We start from the raw sequence: 25,986 nt of genomic DNA on the forward strand, positions 1-25,986 counted from the left end.
GCTTCTCCTCCGACAATTTTATTTTAGATTTTGGAGTCCTTTTTTTACTGATATTTGGTGTTTTGGATTTTACATGCTCTGTACTATGACATTGGGCATCGGCCTTGGCAGACGACGTTGCTGGCATTTCATCGTCTCGGCCATGACTAGTGGCAGCAGCTTCAGCACGAGGTGGAAGTGGATCTTGATCTTTCCCTAATTTTGGAACCTCAACATTTTTGTTCTCCATATTTTAATAGGCACAACTAAAAGGCACCTCAGGTAAACAATGGAGATGGATGGATACTAGTATACTTATGGATGGACGAGCGACTGCCGACACAGAGGTAGCTACAGCCGTGGACTACCGTACTGTGTCTGCTGCTAATATAGACTGGATGATAATGAGATGAAATTAATATATATATATATAATATCACTAGTACTGCAGCCGGACAGGTATATATATTTATTATGTAATGACTGATGACGGACCTGCTGGACACTGTCAGCTCAGCAGCACCGCATACTGCTACAGTAAGCTACTATAGTAGTATGTATCAAGAAGAAAGAAAAAAAAAAACCACGGGTAGGTGGTATACAATTATGGATGGACCAGCGACTGCCGACACAGAGGTAGCTACAGCCGTGGACTACCGTACTGTGTCTGCTGCTAATATAGACTGGATGATAATGAGATGAAATTAATATATATATATATATATAATATCACTAGTACTGCAGCCGGACAGGTATATATATTTATTATGTAATGACTGATGACGGACCTGCTGGACACTGTCAGCTCAGCAGCACTGCAGACTGCTACAGTAAGCTACTATAGTAGTATGTATCAAGAAAAAAAAAAAAAAACACGGGTAGGTGGTATACAATTATGGATGGACCAGCGACTGCCGACACAGAGGTAGCTACAGCCGTGGACTACCGTACTGTGTCTGCTGCTAATATAGACTGGATGATAATGAGATGAAATTAATATATATATATATATAATATCACTAGTACTGCAGCCGGACAGGTATATATATTTATTATGTAATGACTGATGACGGACCTGCTGGACACTGTCAGCTCAGCAGCACCGCAGACTGCTACAGTAAGCTACTATAGTAGTATGTATCAAGAAGAAAGAAAAGAAAAAAAACCACGGGTAGGTGGTATACAATTATGGATGGACCAGCGACTGCCGACACAGAGGTAGCTACAGCCGTGGACTACCGTACTGTGTCTGCTGCTAATATAGACTGGATGATAATGAGATGAAATTAATATATATATATATATAATATCACTAGTACTGCAGCCGGACAGGTATATATATTTATTATGTAATGACTGATGACGGACCTGCTGGACACTGTCAGTTCAGCAGCACCGCAGACTGCTACAGTAAGCTACTATAGTAGTATGTATCAAGAAGAAAGAAAAAAAAAAAACACGGGTAGGTGGTATACAATTATGGATGGACCAGCGACTGCCGACACAGAGGTAGCTACAGCCGTGGACTACCGTACTGTGTCTGCTGCTAATATAGACTGGATGATAATGAGATGAAATTAATATATATATATATAATATCACTAGTACTGCAGCCGGACAGGTATATATATTTATTATGTAATGACTGATGACGGACCTGCTGGACACTGTCAGCTCAGCAGCACCGCAGACTGCTACAGTAAGCTACTATAGTAGTATGTATCAAGAAGAAAGAAAAAAAAACACGGGTAGTTGGTATACAATTATGGATGGACCAGCGACTGCCGACACAGAGGTAGCTACAGCCGTGGACTACCGTACTGTGTCTGCTGCTAATATAGACTGGATGATAATGAGATGAAATTAATATATATATATATATATATATATATATATAATATCACTAGTACTGCAGCCGGACAGGTATATATATTTATTATGTAATGACTGATGACGGACCTGCTGGACACTGTCAGCTCAGCAGCACCGCAGACTGCTACAGTAAGCTACTATAGTAGTATGTATCAAGAAGAAAGAAAAAAAAAACCACGGGTAGGTGGTATACAATTATGGATGGACCAGCGACTGCCGACACAGAGGTAGCTACAGCCGTGGACTACCGTACTGTGTCTGCTGCTAATATAGACTGGATGATAATGAGATGAAATTAATATATATATATATAATATCACTAGTACTGCAGCCGGACAGGTATATATATTTATTATGTAATGACTGATGACGGACCTGCTGGACACTGTCAGCTCAGCAGCACCGCAGACTGATACAGTAAGCTACTATAGTAGTATGTATCAAGAAGAAAGAAAAAAAAAACACGGGTAGGTGGTATACAATTATGGATGGACCAGCGACTGCCGACACAGAGGTAGCTACAGCCGTGGACTACCGTACTGTGTCTGCTGCTAATATAGACTGGATGATAATGAGATGAAATTAATATATATATATATATATATATAATATCACTAGTACTGCAGCCGGACAGGTATATATATTTATTATGTAATGACTGATGACGGACCTGCTGGACACTGTCAGCTCAGCAGCACCGCAGACTGCTACAGTAAGCTACTATAGTAGTATGTATCAAGAAGAAAGAAAAAAAAAAAAAAACACGGGTAGGTGGTATACAATTATGGATGGACCAGCGACTGCCGACACAGAGGTAGCTACAGCCGTGGACTACCGTACTGTGTCTGCTGCTAATATAGACTGGATGATAATGAGATGAAATTAATATATATATATATAATATCACTAGTACTGCAGCCGGACAGGTATATATATTTATTATGTAATGACTGATGACGGACCTGCTGGACACTGTCAGCTCAGCAGCACCGCAGACTGCTACAGTAAGCTACTATAGTAGTATGTATCAAGAAGAAAGAAAAAAAAAAACCACGGGTAGGTGGTATACAATTATGGATGGACCAGCGACTGCCGACACAGAGGTAGCTACAGCCGTGGACTACCGTACTGTGTCTGCTGCTAATATAGACTGGATGATAATGAGATGAAATGAATATATGTATATATAATATCACTAGTACTGCAGCCGGACAGGTATATATATTTATTATGTAATGACTGATGACGGACCTGCTGGACACTGTCAGCTCAGCAGCACCGCAGACTGCTACAGTAAGCTACTATAGTAGTATGTATCAAGAAGAAAGAAAAAAAAAAAAAAACACGGGTAGGTGGTATACAATTATGGATGGACCAGCGACTGCCGACACAGAGGTAGCTACAGCCGTGGACTACCGTACTGTGTCTGCTGCTAATATAGACTGGATGATAATGAGATGAAATTAATATATATATATATATATATAATATCACTAGTACTGCAGCCGGACAGGTATATATATTTATTATGTAATGACTGATGACGGACCTGCTGGACACTGTCAGCTCAGCAGCACCGCAGACTGCTACAGTAATCTACTATAGTAGTATGTATCAAGAAGAAAGAAAAGAAAAAAACCACGGGTAGGTGGTATACAATTATGGATGGACCAGCGACTGCCGACACAGAGGTAGCTACAGCCGTGGACTACCGTACTGTGTCTGCTGCTAATATAGACTGGATGATAATGAGATGAAATTAATATATATATATATATATATAATATCACTAGTACTGCAGCCGGACAGGTATATATATTTATTATGTAATGACTGATGACGGACCTGCTGGACACTGTCAGCTCAGCAGCACCGCAGACTGCTACAGTAAGCTACTAAAGTAGTATGTATCAAGAAGAAAGAAAAAAAAAAAACACGGGTAGGTGGTATACAATTATGGATGGACCAGCGACTGCCGACACAGAGGTAGCTACAGCCGTGGACTACCGTACTGTGTCTGCTGCTAATATAGACTGGATGATAATGAGATGAAATTAATATATATATATATATATATATAATATCACTAGTACTGCAGCCGGACAGGTATATATATTTATTATGTAATGACTGATGACGGACCTGCTGGACACTGTCAGCTCAGCACCGCAGACTGCTACAGTAAGCTACTATAGTAGTATGTATCAAGAAGAAAGAAAAAAAAAAAACACGGGTAGGTGGTATACAATTATATATATATTATATACAATTATATATATATATATATATTAAACTGGTGGTGATTAATTAAACTGGTGGTCAGGTCACTGGTCACACTATCAGCAACTTGCAAGTAGTACTCCTAAGCAGACAATCACAATATATACTGGTGGTCAGTGTGGTCACAATGGCAGTGTGGCACTCTGGCAGCAAAAGTGTGCACTGTACGTTAATATGTACTCCTGCTCTCAGACTCTAACTGCTCCCCACTGTCTCCCCCACAAGTCAGATATACAGTCACACTATCACTTCAGCAAGTAGTAGTACTCCTCCTAATGCTCCCCAAAATTACTAAAGTAAATACTGTGTCTCTCTCTACTCTAGTCTCACTCTCTTCTCTATAAACGGAGAGGACGCCAGCCACGTCCTCTCCCTATCAATCTCAATGCACGTGTGAAAATGGCGGCGACGCACGGCTCCTTATATAGAATCCGAGTCTCGCGATAGAATCCGAGCCTCGCGAGAATCCGACAGCGGGATGATGACGTTCGGGCGCGCTCGGGTTAACCGAGCAAGGCGGGAAGATCCGAGTCGCTCGGACCCGTGTAAAAAAACCTGAAGTTCGGGCGGGTTCGGATTCCGAGGAACCGAACCCGCTCATCTCTAGTCTGTATACTGTATGAAGCACAATGGAACTTGGCATGAAAAAAAGCCACGGCCGCTGCACTGTAGCACTTTGTGTAAAGTTTCAGAGATGCAGCCATGCACAGTCTCCTGGCGCATCTTAGCCACTTCACATTGCGACTAAAGGGCCCTACACACTGGCAGATAAAATGCACGATATGAACGTTCTCGTTCATATCGTGCAGTGTGTAGGCACCAATGTTTAATGATGCACGGCCCCTCACTTGTTAATCGTTGGTGCCCCGTTGCTTATGCATGCAGGCCAATATGGACGAGATTGTCCATATTAGCATGCAGCACTATGGAGCCGGGTGACGGGGGGAGTGAAGAAACTTCACTCCCCCCGTCACCTCCTCCCCACCAGGCAGCTCGGCGGTGGATCTGCCAGTGTGTAGGGCCCATAAGATGCATTTTTGGGATGCGGGGCTTGGTGCTTGATGAGGAAGGATAACTACCTGCTAAGCTCCGCTGCTGGAGCTGATTCACATCTGTAAATTGTCTGACCACTCTATAGTGCCTGCTGATCACCCTGTGCTGCTCCCCTGCTGGTGCTTCTGCCTGCCATAGGTCCCAGACGTAATAGCCGCATCGCGGATTACACGGGCTGCAGATCCCCTATCCTTGCACGGCTCTGCACACGGCCACATAGTCACATGGTCACACTGACAGTTCAGGTACCTGTTTCCACCATATCCCCCTTCATCTGTCTCTGGGAGATGCCAGCTCATAGAGCTGCTCCCATCCAGCAGCCATCACAGCTCTCCCCAATCTGGGATTATTGTAGCAACTGCCAATACTGTTATTTTATCCCGCCTGAGACATAACTTTTTCCTTTGGAGGACCACACTGTGTCCTTTTACTGCTACCTTGGACCTTTGGTATTGGGAAAGAAAAAAAGGCATTTTGTTTCCCCCAACACCCTGAATGATAACAGTAACCAGATATAAATCCCACATAATAATAGAATTCAGAGATCTTCGTTACACAGATTTACGCAAATGTATGGTTAAGCCCCAAAGCCGGTGTGAGGTGTGGTGCCTCTGGACTGGCTGAGCTGGATGGCTTTAGTGTGGCATACCTTTACATTCTATTAACACTTTTCACTTATTAATTTTTTAACACTATTTTCTCTATTTTAATTACATTTCATTTTTGTATCACCCTCTCTATAGCTTTGGCTTCCTAAATACTAATTTATTAACAATATCGTGTTTTCACTGGTATGCTACGCTGGGCTTTCTGGCTTATGCTGGTGTTTTGGGGTGCCACACCCTGCCCCTAGATATAGCGCTAGGGACCCCAAATATACAGAGACACCTTGATGCGGCTTTGGGGCTTAACCACACATTAGCGCAAATAGGTGTAACGAAGATCTCTGAATTCTATTATTATGTGGCATTTATATCTGGTTACTGTTATCATTCAGGGTGCTGGGGGAAACAAAATGCCTTTTTTTCTTACTCAGAAATACCCCTCCCTTTCGAGCACCTAAATTATATCACTAGGCTAATTGAGCATCTACCAATATATATGTCTGTTGTGAGAGGCAGAGAGGTTCCACCATTAGGAGGAGGTGCAGGCCCTGACATGCCACATGGAACATTATGGGGTTGCTCCAAGATAGGTAGCTCTTAGCTTAGACATATTGTAGTAAGGAGCCATTATCATGTGGCTCCTTGCTGGTTAATCTTAGACCCAGATTGGGGAAATGGAGGTGTGAGGTATGGTGCCTCTGGACTGGCTGAGCTGGATGGCTTTAGTGTGGCATACCTTTACATTCTATTAACACTTTTCACTTATTGATTTTTAACACTATTTTTCTATTTTAATTACATTTAATTTTTTTGTATCACCCTCTCTATAGCTTCGGCTTCCTAAATACTAATTTATTAACACAATCGTTTTTTCACTGGTATGCTACGCTGGGCTTTCTGGCTTATGCTGGTGTTTTGGGGTGCCACAACCTGCCCCTAGATATAGCGCTAGGGACCCCAAATATACAGAGACGCCTTGATGCGGCTTTGGGGCTTAACCACACATTTGTGCAAATATGTGTAACGAAGATCTCTGAATTCTATTATTATGTGGGATTTATATCTGGTTTCTGTTATCATTCAGGGTGCTGGGGGAAACAAAATTCCTTTTTTTCTTACTCAGAAATACCCCTCCCTTTCGAGCACCTGAATGATATCGCTAAGCTAATTGAGCATCTACCACTATATATGACCTTTGGTATTGGAACACCTCCTGTGTGACCCCTTTGTCCATTTCTTTGTATTTTGCCCGACCAACAATGCTCACAAGTGTACCATGATTTAAAGTGGGGATGTCCTCATCATTTCCTCTGTTATACCACCATTATCTATGACTTATTGTTTTTAATGTAATACAGCTATACCAGGGCCGGATTTACGGGTCAGGCCGCCCCTAGGCGCAATGATATTGCCCCTCCCCTGGCACAATTATACCGGCCGCTGAACATCCATTACCCCCTCCCTCTTATACACATTAAGCCAAGTTGGGTACGTTATACTGACTTTACCCACGGGCCTAGCACCAGCCTAACGTGGGTTCAGTTAGAGTGACCTGGACCTAGTGCCCAAATCACTCTTATGCAATGTGGCTCAGGCTTACAAGCCTGCCTACCGTGGGCTTATTCTTGGTGACCTGGGCCTAGTGCCCAGAGTCACCTTATACCTCCTACCGGGGTGCACTTCAACTAGAGCATAATGCCCTCTAACGTAGCCACAGGCCTAATGCCTGATATTACCCCATGGGCATAGTGCCTGCCTACTGTGGCCTGACTGTGCCCACGGGCCTAGTGCCCAAACCCTGATAGTCTAGGGAGGTGGGGAGGGGTGTGACAGGTGCCTTCACCGAGGGCCTACCTGTCCTGGTAGGAGAGGCACCAGGGGGGAGCTTCATCAGCTCTTTTGCTTTCCACCTCTGGTGACCTCTCCAGGTCCTCCGCTGCAGTCTTCTGATGCTGGCCCATCCTGGCCAGCTGCGCCGCTGACTCTTCTCAGCATCCAGCCACTGCTGGACATCTTCTTTCAGAAGCACGGCATCTTCTGGCCTCTTCCGTGGCCTCAGGAACTGTTCCCGTGGCGTCCTCTACTCTCCGGCGCCACCCAACTCTTCACCGCTCTTCGGTGCGGCCTCTCTTCTCCTGGTCCCGATGGCGCATGGGACCAGGTGTAGCACGGCGAGCTCTGATGGGCTCGCCGTGGCCGCTTCGCATTGGCCGCCGCTCAGTGAGCTGTGATTGGCTCACAGACAGCACCAGTTTTGAAAGGCCACAGGTGGTGCTTCCACTTGGCTGCTGAACCGGCGCATGATTTGAAGCGCCGCTGCCGCAATGCTGTCTGTTGCCGTACTTTGGCAGGTGCTGAGGACAAACACACCGCCCCAGTGCCAGCCACCGCCGCACCTTGCAGGGGATACAGATCCCCTGCACTGATGTGCCATGTGATACAGGGCACATCTCCACATGTGGGGGGAAGCTGCCATGCCGCCCATAGGCACGTGCCTTACGTGCCTAGTGGGAAATCCGGCACAGAGCTATCCACCACTGCACATTTCTACTGAGACCTGGCTACTTCCTTATGTAATATCTCTGCCATCCATTGTTCTGCTGCTGCCACCTAGTGGCTATGAATAAATTTACTAAGCTTCTCACTCCTGCTTCTACTACACGTACTCGCTCTGTGAAAACGGCGGATGCCATAGTCTTTAAAGAAGTTTCTGGACATCTTTACTGTTTGCCCCTGCTAGTGCACAATCCACCAAGGCCTCCCTATCAGGCCCTACTATGGCGCTTACTTATTAGGATATTGTCAGGGCCACTAAGGATACAATCACTCCTATTGTGGAAGCTCAAGCGAATAAGTTTTCTGAAGCCATTAAAGAGCTAAAAGAACAATTGGATTCTACGGATATCAAAGTTGTGGCTAATCAGACCGAAATTGGAGAGCATGAACAGGCATTGTTTGATATACAACAGGAATTGAATCTTGTACGTGATGTTGATCATCGTCAGCTTCACAAGGTTGACGACCTGGAAAACCATTCAAAGCCTAAAAACCTTTGCATTGTCCAGTAGCTGCAAAAGTCTTTACTAATAAAGTCGCACAAGGGGCCTAATTCAGACCCGATCACTCGCTAGGAGTTTTTTGCAGTCCAGCATTCGCATAGTAGCCGCCCACTAGGGAGTGTATTTTAGCTGTGCAAGTGTGCAATCGCATGTGCAGTCAAGTGGTACAAAAAACTTTGTGCAGTTTCTGAGTTGCCCAGAACTTACTCAGCCGCTGCGATTACTGCAGCCTGTCCGGGGCTGGAATTAACGTCAGACACCCGCCCTGCAAAGGATTGGACACGCCTGTGTTTTTCCAACCACTCCCAGAAAATGGTCAGTTGCCACCCACAAATGCCTTCTTCCTGTCAATCACCTTGGGATCGACTGTGCAAATGGATTCTTCGTAAAATCCATTGCACAGCAACGGTCCGCTTTGTACCCGTGTGATGCACCCGTGCATTGTGGTGCATACGTATGCGCAGATCTGACCTGATGCAGCGCTGCAAAAAAAACATAAAAAACGCCTTATAGTATATCTCTGCAGCTTCCTCAGTGTCAAGTCACTTGACACTAAGGAAGCCGCTGAGATATACTATAAGGTGGGGAAACGCATCTCTCATGATCTCCTTAGATGGATTACAGTATACTGCATCTACCAGCCGGCTGGCTGATTGAGTTAAAAACCTGAGTGCTAAGGGTTTCCTGAGAAGCATATTGCAACAACTACCCAGAGACTCTTGATAAGGCTGACGGTGAGAGAGTCAGCCGGAAGGGGCAATTTGGTACACTTTGCATGAAGGAAATCAGGCACAGTATATGGCATTGAATTTCTATTGTTGTTCTCAGTTGTGGGCCTGAAGGCAAGGGACTGCTATGTAAAATGCTTCATTAATGCATGAACTGCTTGAATGCTGACAGGATTGACGAGAAAAGCCTGATGAGTATATTGCAAAATACTGCATGTCCTGTTATTGCTACTAATTGTATATCTGGATCCATGGACATTTACTAATGCTTGATTTGCTTGAATACTAACAAGAGACTAATAATAATAAGAGCATTGAACAAGGCTAATACTATATAAAGGATCCATACATGATGGTGCTATTCAGCCTATCTCAAATGTTATATATATGAATGAGAGGCAATATATATGTATAAAGTGTGCGTTTTTACAGTGGAGCTTTTTTAATAGAAAAGCTTTTATATTATATTGTATTGTAATGTTATTATTTCTTTATTGTGATCCTGGCCGGTATCAATAATGTAGGTATATGTTGATTTCTATTTGTGAGTTAAAAAATCTACTTCAGATTGAATAGCGCATTCTCATTTTTGTATATACTTTTTGCAGCTACTGGATATCACTTCCGAGCTACCCAATTTTGCAATGGAACGAGCACACCAACTTGGCCCACTGCGTGACTCCCGAAAGCCGTGCAAGGTCATATTTCGATGCCTGAATTTGGCACACAAATCTGCTATCTGGGCGGTAGCCCGTCAGAAGGGTAAGATTGAGTGGCGGCAGCAGCATCGCCTTCTCGTATTCCAAGATTATTCAGCCGAAGTTTCCAAAGCCCTGAAGTAGTTGTCGCCAGTATGCTCTAAGTCAGGCATGTCCAAAGTCCGGCTCGGTGGCCAATTGCAGCCCGTGCTCAAATTTCCACCGGCCCGCAGACTCTGTGAAAGCTATTTTAGGGGCATGGTCTGGTGTCTGAAGGCTAGAGAGTCATGTCTCTGCTGAGCTCCTACACGGGCTATCCATAAATAGCTAAAGCAGACATCTACTCCCCCCTAAGCCCACTCTACTGCTCACCCGATATTGAGGAGACCGGAGGGGACTGAGCAGCAGAGCCGATGAGTGTATAAACTCGCTCCTGCATGCTGCGGCCTTCCCCTCCACCTTAGGGCGGGATCCGCAGTACAGCTCACCCCATCCGCGGGCATCCCGGACCACACGGAGAGACCCAGTGTGACGTGAAGCGGCTAGCTGTGTCCTCCGCTAGACATCCCCACTCTGCTGGACCCCTGCTTCTGCTGTGGATTGGCAGCAAATGGCCAGGTAATTTACTGTGCTCCCCTGGGACTCTGCAGTGCGACTGGGATGGCACACATGCGGCGGTGGCCATCTTGAAAAGGTCTGTGATTCTAATTTTATGCTCTCCCCAACTAAACAATATATATATCAAAATGCATTATTACTTTTATATCTGGATAGGTGTGTGCTTTATCTGGATCCTGTATAACTGAACAGTGCCAGCCCTTATTTACATGTTATAAATATATGCTGTGCCATCCTGGCACCCTGACCATAATAACCAGGCACCGGATGACACCTTTCCTCTCCTTTCTCCGTGGTACCTGATAATGCTCTAGACCACCTGCAGCTGGAGCTTATTAAGCTGCAGTGTGACGCCGAGTGTCGCAGTCGGTACCAACAGCTCCCTCTTGTCAACTTTTACCACCAGCTGGAAAAAGGCAGGTTCCAAGTGTAGGGATTAATACTATATATGTACATAGTAGATAAGAGTGTGTATTGTTAGATGGCTATTATGTGACCGTAAATAGTGTTTGTAACTATATTTAACATGGACCGCGAGGATGGTGTGGCCGTTGAAGGAAAGAGGTGCGTCACGGAGATAGAGGAGAGAAGCGGTGGACGGATTGGTGATGGAGAGGACTGCTCGGGCCGATCGACGAAAGCCGAACAGAACAGAGAGAGCCACTCAGCCATACTGCTTACCCGGAGGGAGCTCCGACCAACCCACACTGAGAGGACCGGCATCCAGAGTCTGCAAAGCTGGTAGAGCGGGAGATGGCTGACACCTCAGTAGCCGGGAGGGTCCGGTACCTGGCTGAGGCAGTGATCGTTGGAGCAGCCCTCCAGGAAGAGTATCCAGCCAGTAGCACAGCTCTGACAGCGGTGTCAGAGGCAGCTCCGATCTGAAGGGAAAGCAGCTCTGGGCCAGCGGAAGCTCTGACAGTGGTGGCAGAGGCGGCTAAGGGGTGAAAGCAAAGGCGGAGATGAGTGTCTTGCTTACCGGGGAGTGTACCAAGCATCTCAAGAGGTACCATTGGCAGCGTCGCTGTGGAAAGCAGGGAGCTGGGACAGATCCCAGAGATATTCCCCTGTCAGCACACTGTGAGATTCCGGCCCCAGCATCAGTGTAATGAGGAGAAGGGATGGATTGATTGCTACAGGGGAATAGGAGGAGTCGGGAGAGTGCTGGAGCTGAGCAGCCACCTTTAAGGGACAGTACTAGCTTTGGCCAGCTAATCCCTGTTGAGTAAGACGGGTATAGCATTAACCCCTTAGGAATAACAAGAATAACAAGATAGGGGTGCATAGTAACAGTACTCCATGCCAAGTAGAGGAGGCAAAGGAGACAATTTATCCATTAGCTGTACATATGTATATTCGTTACCACAATTGAAGTGTGTGTTATGAAAAGACACTGAAAGCCACTAGACTATATTGCCAGTTTAATTTCAGGACGTTTATGCTCCAGGTGAGGTACACATTAGGAGTATCAGGCAGGGACCAGTGAACTCTGAGACACATACTTAACCACAGCGTGAGCACTCCTAATAGGGGATGTCAGCATTGATTTAGGAGAACTATACTAAGAGAGACTAGGAATGAGACTAACACTAACTTAGATATTGACATATCCAGTTCTTTGCTGAAAATTGCCTTTATATGTGATACCAGTACTTTCCTCTCGTAAGAGTGTATGAGTGAGCAAGGATCATAATACATATTTCCCAGTTGAGACTGTTTTACATTGGAGCCAAAGCTGAGGGCATAGAGGATAGTGAGCCAAGATTACTGATACTACAGCCTCGATACCTAAAGGGAAGTAGGAACTTTGCCCACTGCGGAGACGACCAGAAAGACTACAGCGTCACTAGCACAGGATTTGGCCACAAATATATACTAATGCTCAGGGCCGTAACTACGTGTGTGCCAGGTGTGCCTGGCACACAGCGCAGTTGCCCTGAGGGCACAATGGCCAGCAGCATGTAATGAGTCAAATTGACTCATTACATGCCGCCTCTGCTGTGTGCCGTGCTGGAGAGGAGAGAGCAGCAGCCGCGTCGGGCAGCGGAGAAGGAGGGGGAGGGAGGGGGACTGGAGCCGCAGCAGCGCTCTGTCATTGGTAGTAAGCGCCGCTGCACCAGTCCCCTCTCCTTCCGTATAGGCTGCCCGGCGCTGCTGTGAATGCTGGGATGCGGCAATGTGTAAAAAGGCGACGCTGTCTGCCGTAATGTGTAAAAAGGGGGACTAGCTGCTGCAATGTGTAAAAAGGGGGACGCTGGCTGCTGCAATGTGTATAAAAGGGGACACCGTCTACCGTAATGTGTAAAAAGGGGACTGGCTGCGGCAATGTGTAAAAAGGCGACGCTGTCTGCCGTAATGTGTAAAAAGGGGGACTAGCTGCTGCAATGTGTAAAAAGGGGGACGCTGGCTGCTGCAATGTGTATAAAAGGGGACACCGTCTGCCGTAATGTGTAAAAAGGGGGACACCATCTGCCGTAATGTGTAAAAAGGGGGACTGGCTGCCGCAACGTGTAAAAAAAAGGGGACGCTGTCTGCCGTAATGTGTAAAAAGGGGGACTGGCTGCCGCAATGTGTAAAAAAAAAAGGGGACACTGTCTGCCATAATGTGTAAAAAGGGGACGCTGTCTGCCGTAATGTGTAAAAAAGGGGGACTGTCTGCTGTAATGTGTAAAAAGGGATGCTGTCCGCTGTAATGTGTAAAAAAGGGGGACGCTGTCTGCCGTAATGTGTAAAAAAGGGGACGCTGTCTGCTGTAATGTGTAAAGAAAAGGAGACACTGTCTGCCGTAATGTGTAAAAAGGGGGACTGTCTGCTGTAATGTGTAAAAAGGGAGACTGTCTGCTGTAATGTATAAAAGAGGCTCTACCTGGTGTAGTGGCGCTACTATACAGCGTAATTTGAATAATGGAAACTACTGTGCACCGTAGTATGAATTGCTATTATTTTGTGGCCACGCCCCTTCCCCACGAAGCCACGCCCCTATATATTTTCTGCGCGCCTGAGGCGCGCACTGCCCCTGTCTTCTTGCATGGGGGGCGTCAATGCCATTTCTTGCACACAGCGCTAAAATGCCTAGTTACAGCGCTGCTAATGTTTCTACATAGTCCGAAGGTAGGCCAGTGAGTAACAGGCTACAATGGAAGTCTACAGCCTAGTGGGACTGAGACAGTGGAAGCTCGCTTAGTGCTAATTTGCATTTTACAAGTTCACATAGCTGCCTGGGGGCACTGTGCATATAAGCAGCATTACTACTGGGCGCACTATGCGTGTAATCGGCGCTACTACTAGGGGCACTATGCGTGACAGTGGCACTCCTCCTGGGGGCACTGTGCATATAAGTGGCGCTACTACTGGGAGCACTGTGCATATTAGCGGTTCTACTACTGGGCGCACTATGCGTGTAATCTGTGCTACTACTGGGGGCACTATGCGTGACAGCTGCACTCCTCCTGGGGGCACTGTGCGTATAAGCGGTGCTTCTACTGGGGGTACTGTGCGTATAAGCGGCGCTACTACTGGGCGCACTATGTGTGTAATCGGCACTACTACTGGGGGCACTATGCATGTAAGCAATGCTACTACTGGGGGCACTATGCATGTAATTGGTGCTACTACTGGGGGCACTATACGTATAAGCGGCGCTACTGCGTGTGGCGTAATGTGAATACTATTGTCCTACTGTGTGGAGTCATTTGAAATGGGGGTACTATTGTGTGGCTACGCCCCTTCCTTGTGAGACTACACACTGTTTTTTGTTGCGTGCCGTCCCTCTGTAAAGTATGGGAGGGCGCAAATTTATAGTTTGCAGGGGGGGCGCCGAATACCCTATCACCAGCCCTGTTCCTACCCTTACCTCTTTATATAATTCCCTTTTATCAGGTGTCCCTCTCCCACCTTATTTTAATTATGCTATTATATAAGTCCACCCGAAACCAGGCAAGGATTCCTTATTACCTGTCTCTTATCGCCCCATTTCCCTGCTGAATGTGGACGATAAAATTTTCACTAAAATACTAGCAAACAGGCTGAAACTTATTTTACAGTCCTTAGTCCATACTGACCAGACAGGTTTCATCTCAGGACGCAGTGCTGTCTCTAACATCCGCAAAGTATTGGCCCTTTTGCAACATCTCAATGATCTACATATTGATGATCTCCACCTACTAATTTCCTTGGATGCCGAAAAGGCGTTTGACCTTGTGGTCTGGGATTATTTATATGAGACACTGCACAGATTTGGTTTCCTTAGTGAGTTTATACGCCTTACATGTACCCTTAACTCTGCCTCCTCTTCTATAATAACTGCTAACAATTACCTCTCTCGCCCCATATTGATTCAACGTGGTACTCGACAGGGATGCCCTCTCTCCCCTCTCCTTTTTGCCTTGATTTTGGAGCCATTAGCTATAGCCATTTGTGCGCATACCCATTTCTACAGCATTCATGTAGGCCCTGTGCAATTGAAACTGTCTTTATTCACAGATGATTTACTATTGTTCGTTTTTCGCCTTTCTGATTCAATCCCGCATATATTGCAGATGATATCAGCTTTTAGAACCTTCGCTGGCTACAGAATTAATACTTCCAAATTTGAGGTTCTACAATTAACTAGATTAGATCTTGCTTCTCAATGTTTACCCCTCACGACTGCTTTTCCAACCATTTCCTCTCAAAAATTAAATATTTAGGGATTTTTATCACCCCTCATATTTCTCAGATTTATGGGTCCAATTTCCCACCTGTCATTGTCAAAATGTGCAAAAAATCCAACAATGGATGACTCTCCCATTATCATTGCTGGGTAGGGTTGCGGTTGTAAAAGGAAGTCTTTTCCCTAAATTAACCTATCCCTTACAGATGCTCCCTTTTTCATTAAATCGGATTCTGAGAAATATATGTCGCTCTTTCGTCGCTTTATGTGGTGCAACAAAAAACCTCATATTGCTATCAGTCGTCTCTGCCAGCCAAATCAGAAAGGGGGCTTGGGGCAGGCTGATGTTTTTATATACACTTGCGCAATGGCATTTCATTATATTTCAGATTGGTGCTTGGGCCACTCTCAATTTACTAACAAGCTTCTGGAGGAAGCTTTATTCGCTCCCTATGCGCCTGCTGCCCTTCTACATCTACAGCACTCTCGATTGCCAAGGGGACTTACTCAAAATCTATTCTTCATCGGGACATACGGGGCATGGTCTGTCATACATAAACTTTTTGTCTCGAATCCATTGGTTACTAAATTTATACCATTTTGGGGTAACCCTGATTTCTCACCATCCTTATCCATTTCTTTTTACCTTCTTTGGAAGCAGAAAGGGTTGTCATTCATTCGAAATGTCTTTGACCCTGGAGGCAATTTATATTAATTTCAACAACTGAAGATTGCTTTTGATATTCCTAACTCTAATTATTTTGTTCATCTCCAAGTCCAACACTACATTCATACCAAGGTTAAACCGAGGTCGTATGATTAGTTACTACACCGTAGATCCCCCTCCCCTCTGAGCTCTTTGTTTCACTTAGCAGAACAGGTGTAATTTAGGATTCGCTATATTTATAATGATCTCCTGCCATTGGCTACTGACAAATTGTTGGGCAAAGTGTGGTCTGTGTGGACTCAAGATTTCCCGGATTTTCCTTTTCCTGCTGTGACCTTTAAACAATTTTCTTATATACTGAAGTGGGTGAAGTCAGCCAAGTTGCAAGAAGTGGGGTCATTTTACCAACTAGGCTTCTTCTGGTTGCCCAAAGTGTTCTATTTCTTCAGCTACCTTTCTACATACTTTATTTAATTTAATTTAATTCAAGCAATTTTAAACTGCAGTCTTCCCTTTTCTAGGAAGCCTTTGCTGTTGGCTGACTTAACACCATGGACTTCTGATAAAGTGCAGAATAATGTGTTGCCTCTACACTCACCACCTTGGCCAGATTGTTAATATTATGACAATGGTTGGAAAAAACAGCCCCCTCTATCAAAATGCTGAAATCTGAACTATTGATATATTTGTAACATGATAGATGTCCTGCCTGTTATGATATAGAGAGAGGGGTGACAAAATGCCATACTAAATGGGAGTTATATTTACAATACTTGCCAGAGTCCACTTCTGTATTGGTTATAAGGGGCCGATTGGGATCAAAAACCAGCCCAGGAAATTTATGGAAGCAGCCCTAATAGGGGTGGGATCTGTTGAGGGGGTGGAGTTTGTCAAGTGGGCCGGATTACTGCTCAGAAGGCATGATTATACACAGAGATTGGAAGTGTGCGCCGCAGGTGCGTCATAAAATTTCAGGGGCGTGGCTTCATGTGGAAGGGGCGTGGCTACATAATAGTGCCAATTCACATAGAGCACGTTCTACACTTTGCGCCAGGTAGAGCACGGTATACACTTTGCGCCAGGCAGAGCACATTATACACATTGGACCAGGTAAAGCACATTATACACATTGCACCAGGTAAAGCACATTACACACTTTGCGCCAGGCAGAGCACATTATACACATTGCACCAGGTAAAGCACATTATACACATTACACCAGGTAAAGCACATTATACACTTTGTGCCAGGCAGAGCACATTATACACATTGCACCAAGTAAAGCATGTTATACACTTTGTGCCAGGCAGAGCACATTATACACATTGGACTAGGTAAAGCACATTATACACATTGCACCAGGTAAAGCACATTATAAACATTGCACCAGGTAAAGCACATTATACATATTGCACCAGGTAGAGCACGTTACACACATTGCACCAGGTAAAGCACATTATACCCATTGCACCAAGCAGAGCACTTTACACACATTGCACCAGGCAGAGCATGGTATACACATTGCACCAGGTAGAGCACGTTATACACCAGGTAGAGCACGTTATACTAATATATTAAATATATATGATGCAGCATGCAAGCACGCTATATAATTATTAAATGTAGTAGAGTAGACAGTACTTACTGACTGTCACACATCTGGTGTGTGACGCAGTCAGAATTAGCTGGTTGCTGCGTCCAAGTTTTATCAGCAGCCGCTCCTTTGTGCAGTGTGATGGAGGGGCTGAAGGGGTGGAGGAACACGTGATGCCGCTGGTGGTAGGTGGAGTCGTCAGTAATGTTGCCCCTCATTGGCTGGCCGTCACTCTGCAGCAAACATACATTTATAGTTAATCTTAAATCACATATAAAACACAGCCCTCATTGGCTGGCTGTCACCCCCTATGCAGGCCGCCGCCAGCCACCAGTCGCAGCCAACATCGTCCTTTAGTAAGTATACCCCAAGACCTCATATCTCAATATAAATGGTATTTGTGTCCTCAGGGCAGTGTAGACCTGTGGGTGTTGTGGACAGCCCTGCCCCCACATAGCATAATCACTGTGTGCCAGGTACCACTGGCACACACCTAGTTATGGCCCTGCTGTGGAGAAACTAATACTTTGAGACTATATCCCTTTGACATTTATAAATGATACAATACATACTGGACAATACTTAATTTAGATAGTCATCCAATTTGGAATTTTATATCTGCTGTAGGCCTCGAAAAATCACCATGGCCCCTAGATTTTTCTGACTGGTAACCATATTATGCCTGCGCTGACTGCTAAGCCTGTCTATCCTGGCCTGCGCTGACTCCTCCTGTCCATCTTGGCCTGCACTGCTGTCTCTAAACTCTGTCTGTAAAGAGCTCTCCAGTGTTTGTGCAGTGGGAGGCTGTGGAGGGGTGGTTAGCCTGGGAGTGCCCACTTAGTTGTGTGACCGTGGGGGTTAGTTGCCAGTGGGGGCTAATTGCTCAGTAATGTGGCTCGTGGAGGAGGGGGGGGGGGGTGTTTGCCTGGTAAATAGCTACACAGCAATGTGGCTGTGGAGTGCTGGTTTTCCTGGGTGTACTCCTTTAGTTATGTGGCCATTAGGGTTGGTTTGGATGGGGGGAAGCTACTCACCAATGTAGGTGGGGGTAGGTCGGTTATTTTTTTTGGAGTGGGTTGGGGTGGTGGTCTGGCTCCTAGATTTTAGAAAAAATTATCAAACCCATTATATGTATGTTTTTAGTATGTTTGTTTGTTTGTCTATCAGTCCAAATTAAGTTTAACTGAAATAGAAAACTCCGGAAAAAAAAAAAAGAGTTTTCTTTTTCTCTTGTTCAGCTCACATATAGGTACATCTATAGCATTTATTTCAATATATGTTTATAAAGATTTATTATTATTATTATTATTATTATTATTAGTAGTAGTAGTAGTAGTAGTAGTAGTAGTATAATCATAGTAATAACCCATATACTCACAAGCAGTCATATTAAATGTTTCCTCTTATTCCATATGTTTCTCTTTAAAGTATGTTGGAGGAAAATGTGGCTCACAAACAGTCACACCATGGACCCTATTCAGGTTGAGTAGCAGATTCTGTTATAAAGCAGAATCTGCTACTCAGTGCACTCGCATATGCTGGGGGCTGCCCAGCACAGGGCAAGGCCGCCCAGCATGCCAAGTCCCACCCAGCATTGTGATCACAATCTATTTGCGATCGCATAGCTGACCAGGGAATTGTTGATGCCCCCCTGCCATTTTGTGTATCGGAGCAGCTGCATGTGATGTCACGCAGATCCTCTGAAAATGATCCGGCCATGCCACACTTTGATGGGGTGCAACTTCAGAGTAATCGCTTTTTAATGGTTAACTCAATAATAATATACAAATCTACCCTACTTGATCGTAGAAAAAAAAAAAGGCAGGCTCCAGTTTTATGGTTAGAAAGAATGAATCAGTGTTTTATTGCATAGAGGATAGCCAACGTTTTGATTCTTTGCCTGAGTCTTTTATCAAGGCATCAGTGATAAATTCATTATGTGTATGGTCAGAGTAATTGATCAACCTTCGTGCTGTGGTGATCAACTGCCCTGATCGTAAACTAGAGATGAGCGAGTTCGGTTTTACTCGGATTTACTCGGATTTACCCGAATCTCCTTATAGGCTATCGGACGTCACGTGTTTTGGTTAGCCAATAAGAAAAATACAGAAAATAAGAAATGGCGATAATTCTGGCGTAAAGAGCTGAGTAAATCCAAACCCCCTCATCTCTATCATAAACATTATGAATTTATCACTGATGCCTTGATAAAGATTCCAGCAGGTAATCAAAATGTCTGCTACCCTGTATGCAATAAAACACTGATTAATTCTTTCTAACCACAAAACTGGAAAGTGCCTTTTTATATGATTAAGTAGTTTTGTATAATAATATATATAATATAATAAAATATAATATGCATTTATACGTATATACTGTATATCATTTTATTTAACTCCTACAGTAAGTGTAACTTGAAAGTGAGCAAATATCGGGCTATAAAGCTACCAAGGGGTTAAACGGTAGACACATGACTTTTGTGACCTATTTGTATCAACTTAGTTCTACATGGTCCTAAAATATTTGTAAATACATTTCTTCCTTCGTTTTACATTGAATGTATGTCGTGCAACCAACATATATTACTTGTGTATGGCAGTAGCTGCAGTGTCAAATGCTAGTAAAAAAAAACACAAAAAAAAAACACAGAAATGGGGGAATTTATGAGAATGTTCTAGTAAGAATTAATTTCACTAAACAATTTAAAACCATGCTTTAAAAATAGGAGTTTTATTGTGTCACTGTCTTGAAATTTCCCTAATACAATACTACTACTTTTGAAGAACTGTCTTAATAATGTATAATGTACCTGGCATAGCCAGTCAGTTCTCTTGTTTGAGATTCAGTCTTTATTTAATTTACAGATTTTCTATATGCAAAAAGCATATCTGCCAGAAGAGAATGAACACACATCCTGGAAGAGAAAGTATAGATAGCAGAGCAAACTATTGCCATCCTGTTTTATTTATTTTAAAAGGTTTGTTTCACTTATAATCCAATGTCTGCTTGTTGCTGAGTGACTGTAATGGTTTTTTCGTTTGTTTCTATAATATATTACATATATAAATGTCACATGCTCCATTGACTGTGAATAACAGAAAATAATCCAGTGTAAAATAAAGTACAAAATGTTCTGCGAAGATAGAGAATTAAACTGTGCAACTCGAGGGAATAGCCATTTTTCTAAGAAATTATTAGAGGAATTCAGTTCCTTAGCATGTACTAGTTTCCTTTTCATTTTAAAACCCATAGATATTAATAAAATAAAGGGTACAAATGAATAATGTTTGGCAACTAGAGTTAATGTTGATAATCGTATTGCAAGACTAGGAAAATAGTCTAGGGAAAAAGGTGACCCAACCTTTTTCAACCCTGTTGAAAAAAGGTTAAAATAACAGTATGGCCTACAATATAAATTCATTGAAATTAATTGAATGCATTACTATATAAATCCAAATATTTAACACACTCAACAAAATGCATTTGTGGTTAGGTTTATGTGGGTGAAACCTCAAAAGAACATTATCCAAAAACATTGGATGGTGTCTATATAAAAGGGATAGAACATGCACCTTAAGTTAAACACTTTGAGGCCAGGCTAATGAAAGTCACATAAAGTATATTTTCAGGCAGCTATTTCAATGTGGACTGAGATTAGATACTCACTCCAAGGAGTACTGTAGTGTATCTACAAAGAGAAAACCAGGAATGCTGCATATTATTATTTACATTCAGAGATACCCAGAAATCTAGCAGTGTACTGTATATTGGAGTATTTTAGAGTATATAAATATGATGACACACTGCCCTTTACTTTGGGGCTGCTCCCCTTCTTTAACTTTCATGTAAATCTTGGATTTATACAGATGTAGCCAGGATCATTGTTGCCACAATGCATAATCACATGCATATGCATCGCAGTAATGACTAGCTGTGCCTTTTCGCACCTGTGACCCATCAGTGCAATGCGTATGGGTTGCGGGTTCAAATATATGCATATGCACTCCAGAGTGTGCACGCATCACGGCATCCTAGTGGGAGTGCGACTAGGTGCAGCCACAATGAGTGTGGCTACATCTGCATATTGTATGTAGAGATGTGCACCGGCCCCCGTCATGGGTTTTGGTTTTGGATCTGTATCTCCTTCACGTTTTAGATCTGTATTTGGTTTTGCCAAAACTGCCCTTGGGGGATTTGGTTTTGGATCTGCATTATTATTACAAAAATCATAAAAACAGTTTTATCAGGGCCATTTTTTGAGTTGGGCGAGCTGTGCAATCGCACGGGGTGCTGCAGCAAGCGTTTATAGCAGTATTCAATGCGGTCTAACCAACTGCGTAGAATACTGAAGAAAATATCCCACCCAAAATGGCTGCTGCCTTAGAGTAAACAGATACTAGAGGTCCTCCTGGATCTCTAGCATCTGTCAGGGAAGGTCAACAGTACCTGGAAGTACTGGGAGCCGATGGAGAAATGGCGGGAGCCATCGGGAGATGTTTTAGAACGTTTTAACTTCTTGCTTGTTGTTAGGGGCTCCCCCTAACAATGAACAAGAAGTTAAAATGTTCTAAAACAATGGGGCATATTAAGGTGTTAGGGGCATAAGTGTGGGGCATAATAAGTTTTCCTGGGCAGTACTGTGTGGGGCAAAATAAAGTATCAGGGGCATTACTGTGTATGGCTTATTATGGTGAAGGGGCATTACTGTGTGGGGTGCAATATGGTGCAGGGGGCATTACTGGCTCATTGTGAGAGCTTGCCTTATAAAGTGAAGCTTTGCTTTTTAAGTGAATTGTGAGTTTGAAACAGAAGCAGGTGAGTTCAAATACACAAACAGCTGCACTTCTCTTAGGAGATTCCATTATTAGAGGAATACATCAGAGAAATGCAAATGAAGTAGAGAAACAAGTAAGGTGCTTACCTTATCCTAAGGGATAAAGAGCGTATGCTAAGAATTGTGAAGGCAGCAAGAAAAGATGGGGAGGTGGATGTCATTGTTCACCTAGGGACAAATGCCTTGGCTAATGCTGAACTCATGGCTGTAAAAGATGAATTCAGGAAGTTAGGGACTGCTCTGAAGCAGGTGGTAACCACAGTAACTTTTTTGGAAGCATTGCCAGTACACAGAGAGGAAGACAGAACTCATTGCATCAGAAACTTCAATATTTGGCTAAAGACATGGTGCAATGAGGAGAGATTTGGATAAATAGGCTGTAGTCACACCATCTGGCAAGATAGGACAAATAGGATTATAACAAAAGTGACGGCCTGCACCCATCTTCAAGGGGAACGAGAATACTAACTGAACAGTTTGGATGCTTTATCAAGAACTATTTAAACTAGTAGAGGGTGGAAGTGAACCAAATAGGAGTAAAGCAATATGCTCCCCCAACACAGAGGTATTGTTCATGCAGGTAAAAGGAATAGGAAGCATTTCCACAGCAACAGAAGATAATTCAGATCAAAAACAAATAAACATAGGCAGAGAGATGAACATAGCTAGGACCAAGAAAAGCACAAACAAAACTCTAAAATCCATGTGTGCAAATGCTAGGATCTTAGGAAATAAAATCCCAGAACTAATAGCAATAATGACAAGGAATGATCTAGATATTGTGGCTATTACAGAGTCATGGTGCAATGAAAATCATGACTGGGACATACCTATAACGGGATATACTTTATTTAGGAAGGACAGAATGGGAAGAATTGGAAGAGGGGTAGCAATGTATAAAAAAAGGATAAATACTAACTTAATACAAAGTATTGAAGGAAAAACAGAGGTCCTTTGGGTGACCACAGAAACAGGGGAGATGTTGATTCTTCATATTGGTGTGATATATAGTCCACCAGGTCAGGAAGAGGAACTGGACAGGAATCTATTGCAGGACATCATTAAAATGGTATTAAAAGGAAAGGTAATAATGATGGGAGACTTTAATCTTCCTGATGTAAACTGGGAGGTGTCTGTTGCTAGTTCCACTAGAAGTAGTGACATTTTGAATTCCCTGCAGGGGAATTGGTGTCTTTCCAATTGGTGAGGGAGCCCACTTGGAAAGACACAATATTAGACTTAATACATACGAATGGAGACAAAATATCTGATGTAAAAGTGTGTGAAAACCTGGGATCCAGTGATCATCAAGCAATATGGTTCAGCATATAGACTGACTCATCCCATACAAAAACAAAGGTGTTAGGTTTTAGGAAGGCTTATTTTGTAGAGATGGGAAAATGTGTATGCGATTCTTTGGCAGAGTGAAGGAACTTGGAAGCAGTGCAGGAGATATGGGAAACATTAAAAAGTCCAATATTAAAGGCAACAGACCTTTGTATCAAAAGTGTTTGGAAAAATACAAGTAAAAGGAAGCCAGTGTGGTTTCTGAAAGAAGTAGCAAGTATTGTGAAAGCAAAAAAGATGGCTTTTAGGAAATATGTGCAGACACCAATGAGTCTTACATCATTAGTAGGGAAATTGATGGAAACACTCTTAAAAGAAAGAGTTGTAGATTATTTCAAATCCAGCAATTTACAGGATCCCAAACAGCATGGATTCAATGGGGGAAGATCATGTCAAACAAACCTTATTGACTATTTTGACTATGTGACTAAAGTGATGGATATAGGTGGGGCCGTGGATATAGCTTATCTAGAATTTAGTAAGGCTTTTGACACTGACCTACATCGCAGACTGCTAAATAAAGTCAAAAGCTTGGATTGGATACTATAATGATTGAATGGATAAGAAATTGCTTGCAAGATAGAAAACAGAGAGTTGTAGTAAATGGAGTGCATTCTCGGGAGGGAATTTTTACCAGTGGAGTACCGCAGGGATTTGTGCTTGGACCAGTTCTAATATCTTTATTGGTGACATTGCAAATGGCATTAAAGGGAAGTGTGCCTTTTTGCAGATGACACAAAGGTATGCAAGAGGGTAGACACACCTGGAGGGGTAAAGCAAATGATTGAGGATCTAAGTAGATTAGAGGAATGGTCAAGAGTGTGGCAATTACAGTTTAATGCCAAAAAATGCAAAATCATGCACTTGGGTCTCAAAAATCCAAAGGCTAAATATAGTATTAATGGCACTATACTGGAAACTACTGAGGAGGAAAAGGATCTAGGAGTCACTATTTCAAGTATCTTAAAGGCAGGTAACAAAGCAATGAGGAAGGCAAGTCAGATGCTTGGTTGCATTGGGAGAGGAATCAGCAGCAGAAAAAAAGACGCAATAATGGCACTGTATAGGTCATTGGTACAGCCTCATCTAGAACACTGTGTTCAATTCTGGAGGCCATATCTTCAGAAGGATATTAATACATTAGAGACTGTACAAAGAAGGGGAACTGAAATGGTGCATGGCTTACATCACAAAACATACCCAGACAGACAAAAAAAAATCTCAATATGTATCATTTGGAGCAGAGAAGGGAAAGGGGGACATGATAGAAACTTTCAAATATATCAAGGGTTTTAACAAAGTCCAGGAGGTAAACATTCTTCAAATGAATAAAAGCAATAGGACACAAGGACATGCACTGGAGACTGGAGGGAGGTAGGTTCAGGGGAAATTTGAGGAAAGATTACTTCACAGAAAGGGTAGTGGACAAGTGGAATAGCCTTCCATCAAAGGTGTTAGAGGCTAAGACAGTAGAGCAATTTAAACATGCATGGGATAGACATAAGGATATTCTTACAAAGTAATAAGGATCAAATAAGGTTTGAGGTAAAAATATGGTAAAAAAATGGGTTGACTAGATGGGCCAAGTGTGTACACCCCCTGATCACAGCTGAGTACAAACGGACCTTGGACTATAAATTAATGATATCAGTATACTTATTTCAGCTAGATACTGATGTGAGTTACTGTGTTTTATATTCCCTGTATACAAGATCATTCCACATTCTGTATAAACAATAAAGTGCTTATCCCTTGCTGATTGTCATAGATCCTATTGCATCATTATTGATGTAAATCTCTAGCTATATAATATAGCAACAATGAGATTAATGCCCATGAATAATAAACTCTATCCTCTGTGAATACAATTCTAAAACCTCTTATTATACAATATAGGAGGTAGAGTTGAACACCTGACACTATAAGTGAGAGGTGAATTAATATATAAATCTCATATATGTGAAATATCACAGGATCAAAACCTGCCCCTATATATGATAC

The 25,986-nt window shown here is 43.3% G+C and overlaps 1 long non-coding RNA gene across 2 annotated transcripts in view; it reads left to right on the top strand.

Moving 5' to 3' along the window:
• The window catches only part of LOC134935486 (uncharacterized), a 36,672-nt gene extending 14,997 nt beyond the window's left edge, over positions 1-21,675 (top strand). For both annotated transcript variants that reach the window (XR_010180177.1, XR_010180178.1), the window contains exon 3: positions 20,669-21,675. This is a non-coding gene — a long non-coding RNA (uncharacterized LOC134935486). The remainder of the gene's footprint in view (positions 1-20,668) is intronic.
• Positions 21,676-25,986: the final 4,311 nt, after the last annotated feature.

The sequence above is a fragment of the Pseudophryne corroboree genome, chromosome 6 (assembly GCF_028390025.1).
Source record: "Pseudophryne corroboree isolate aPseCor3 chromosome 6, aPseCor3.hap2, whole genome shotgun sequence".
NCBI lineage: Eukaryota > Metazoa > Chordata > Amphibia > Anura > Myobatrachidae > Pseudophryne > Pseudophryne corroboree.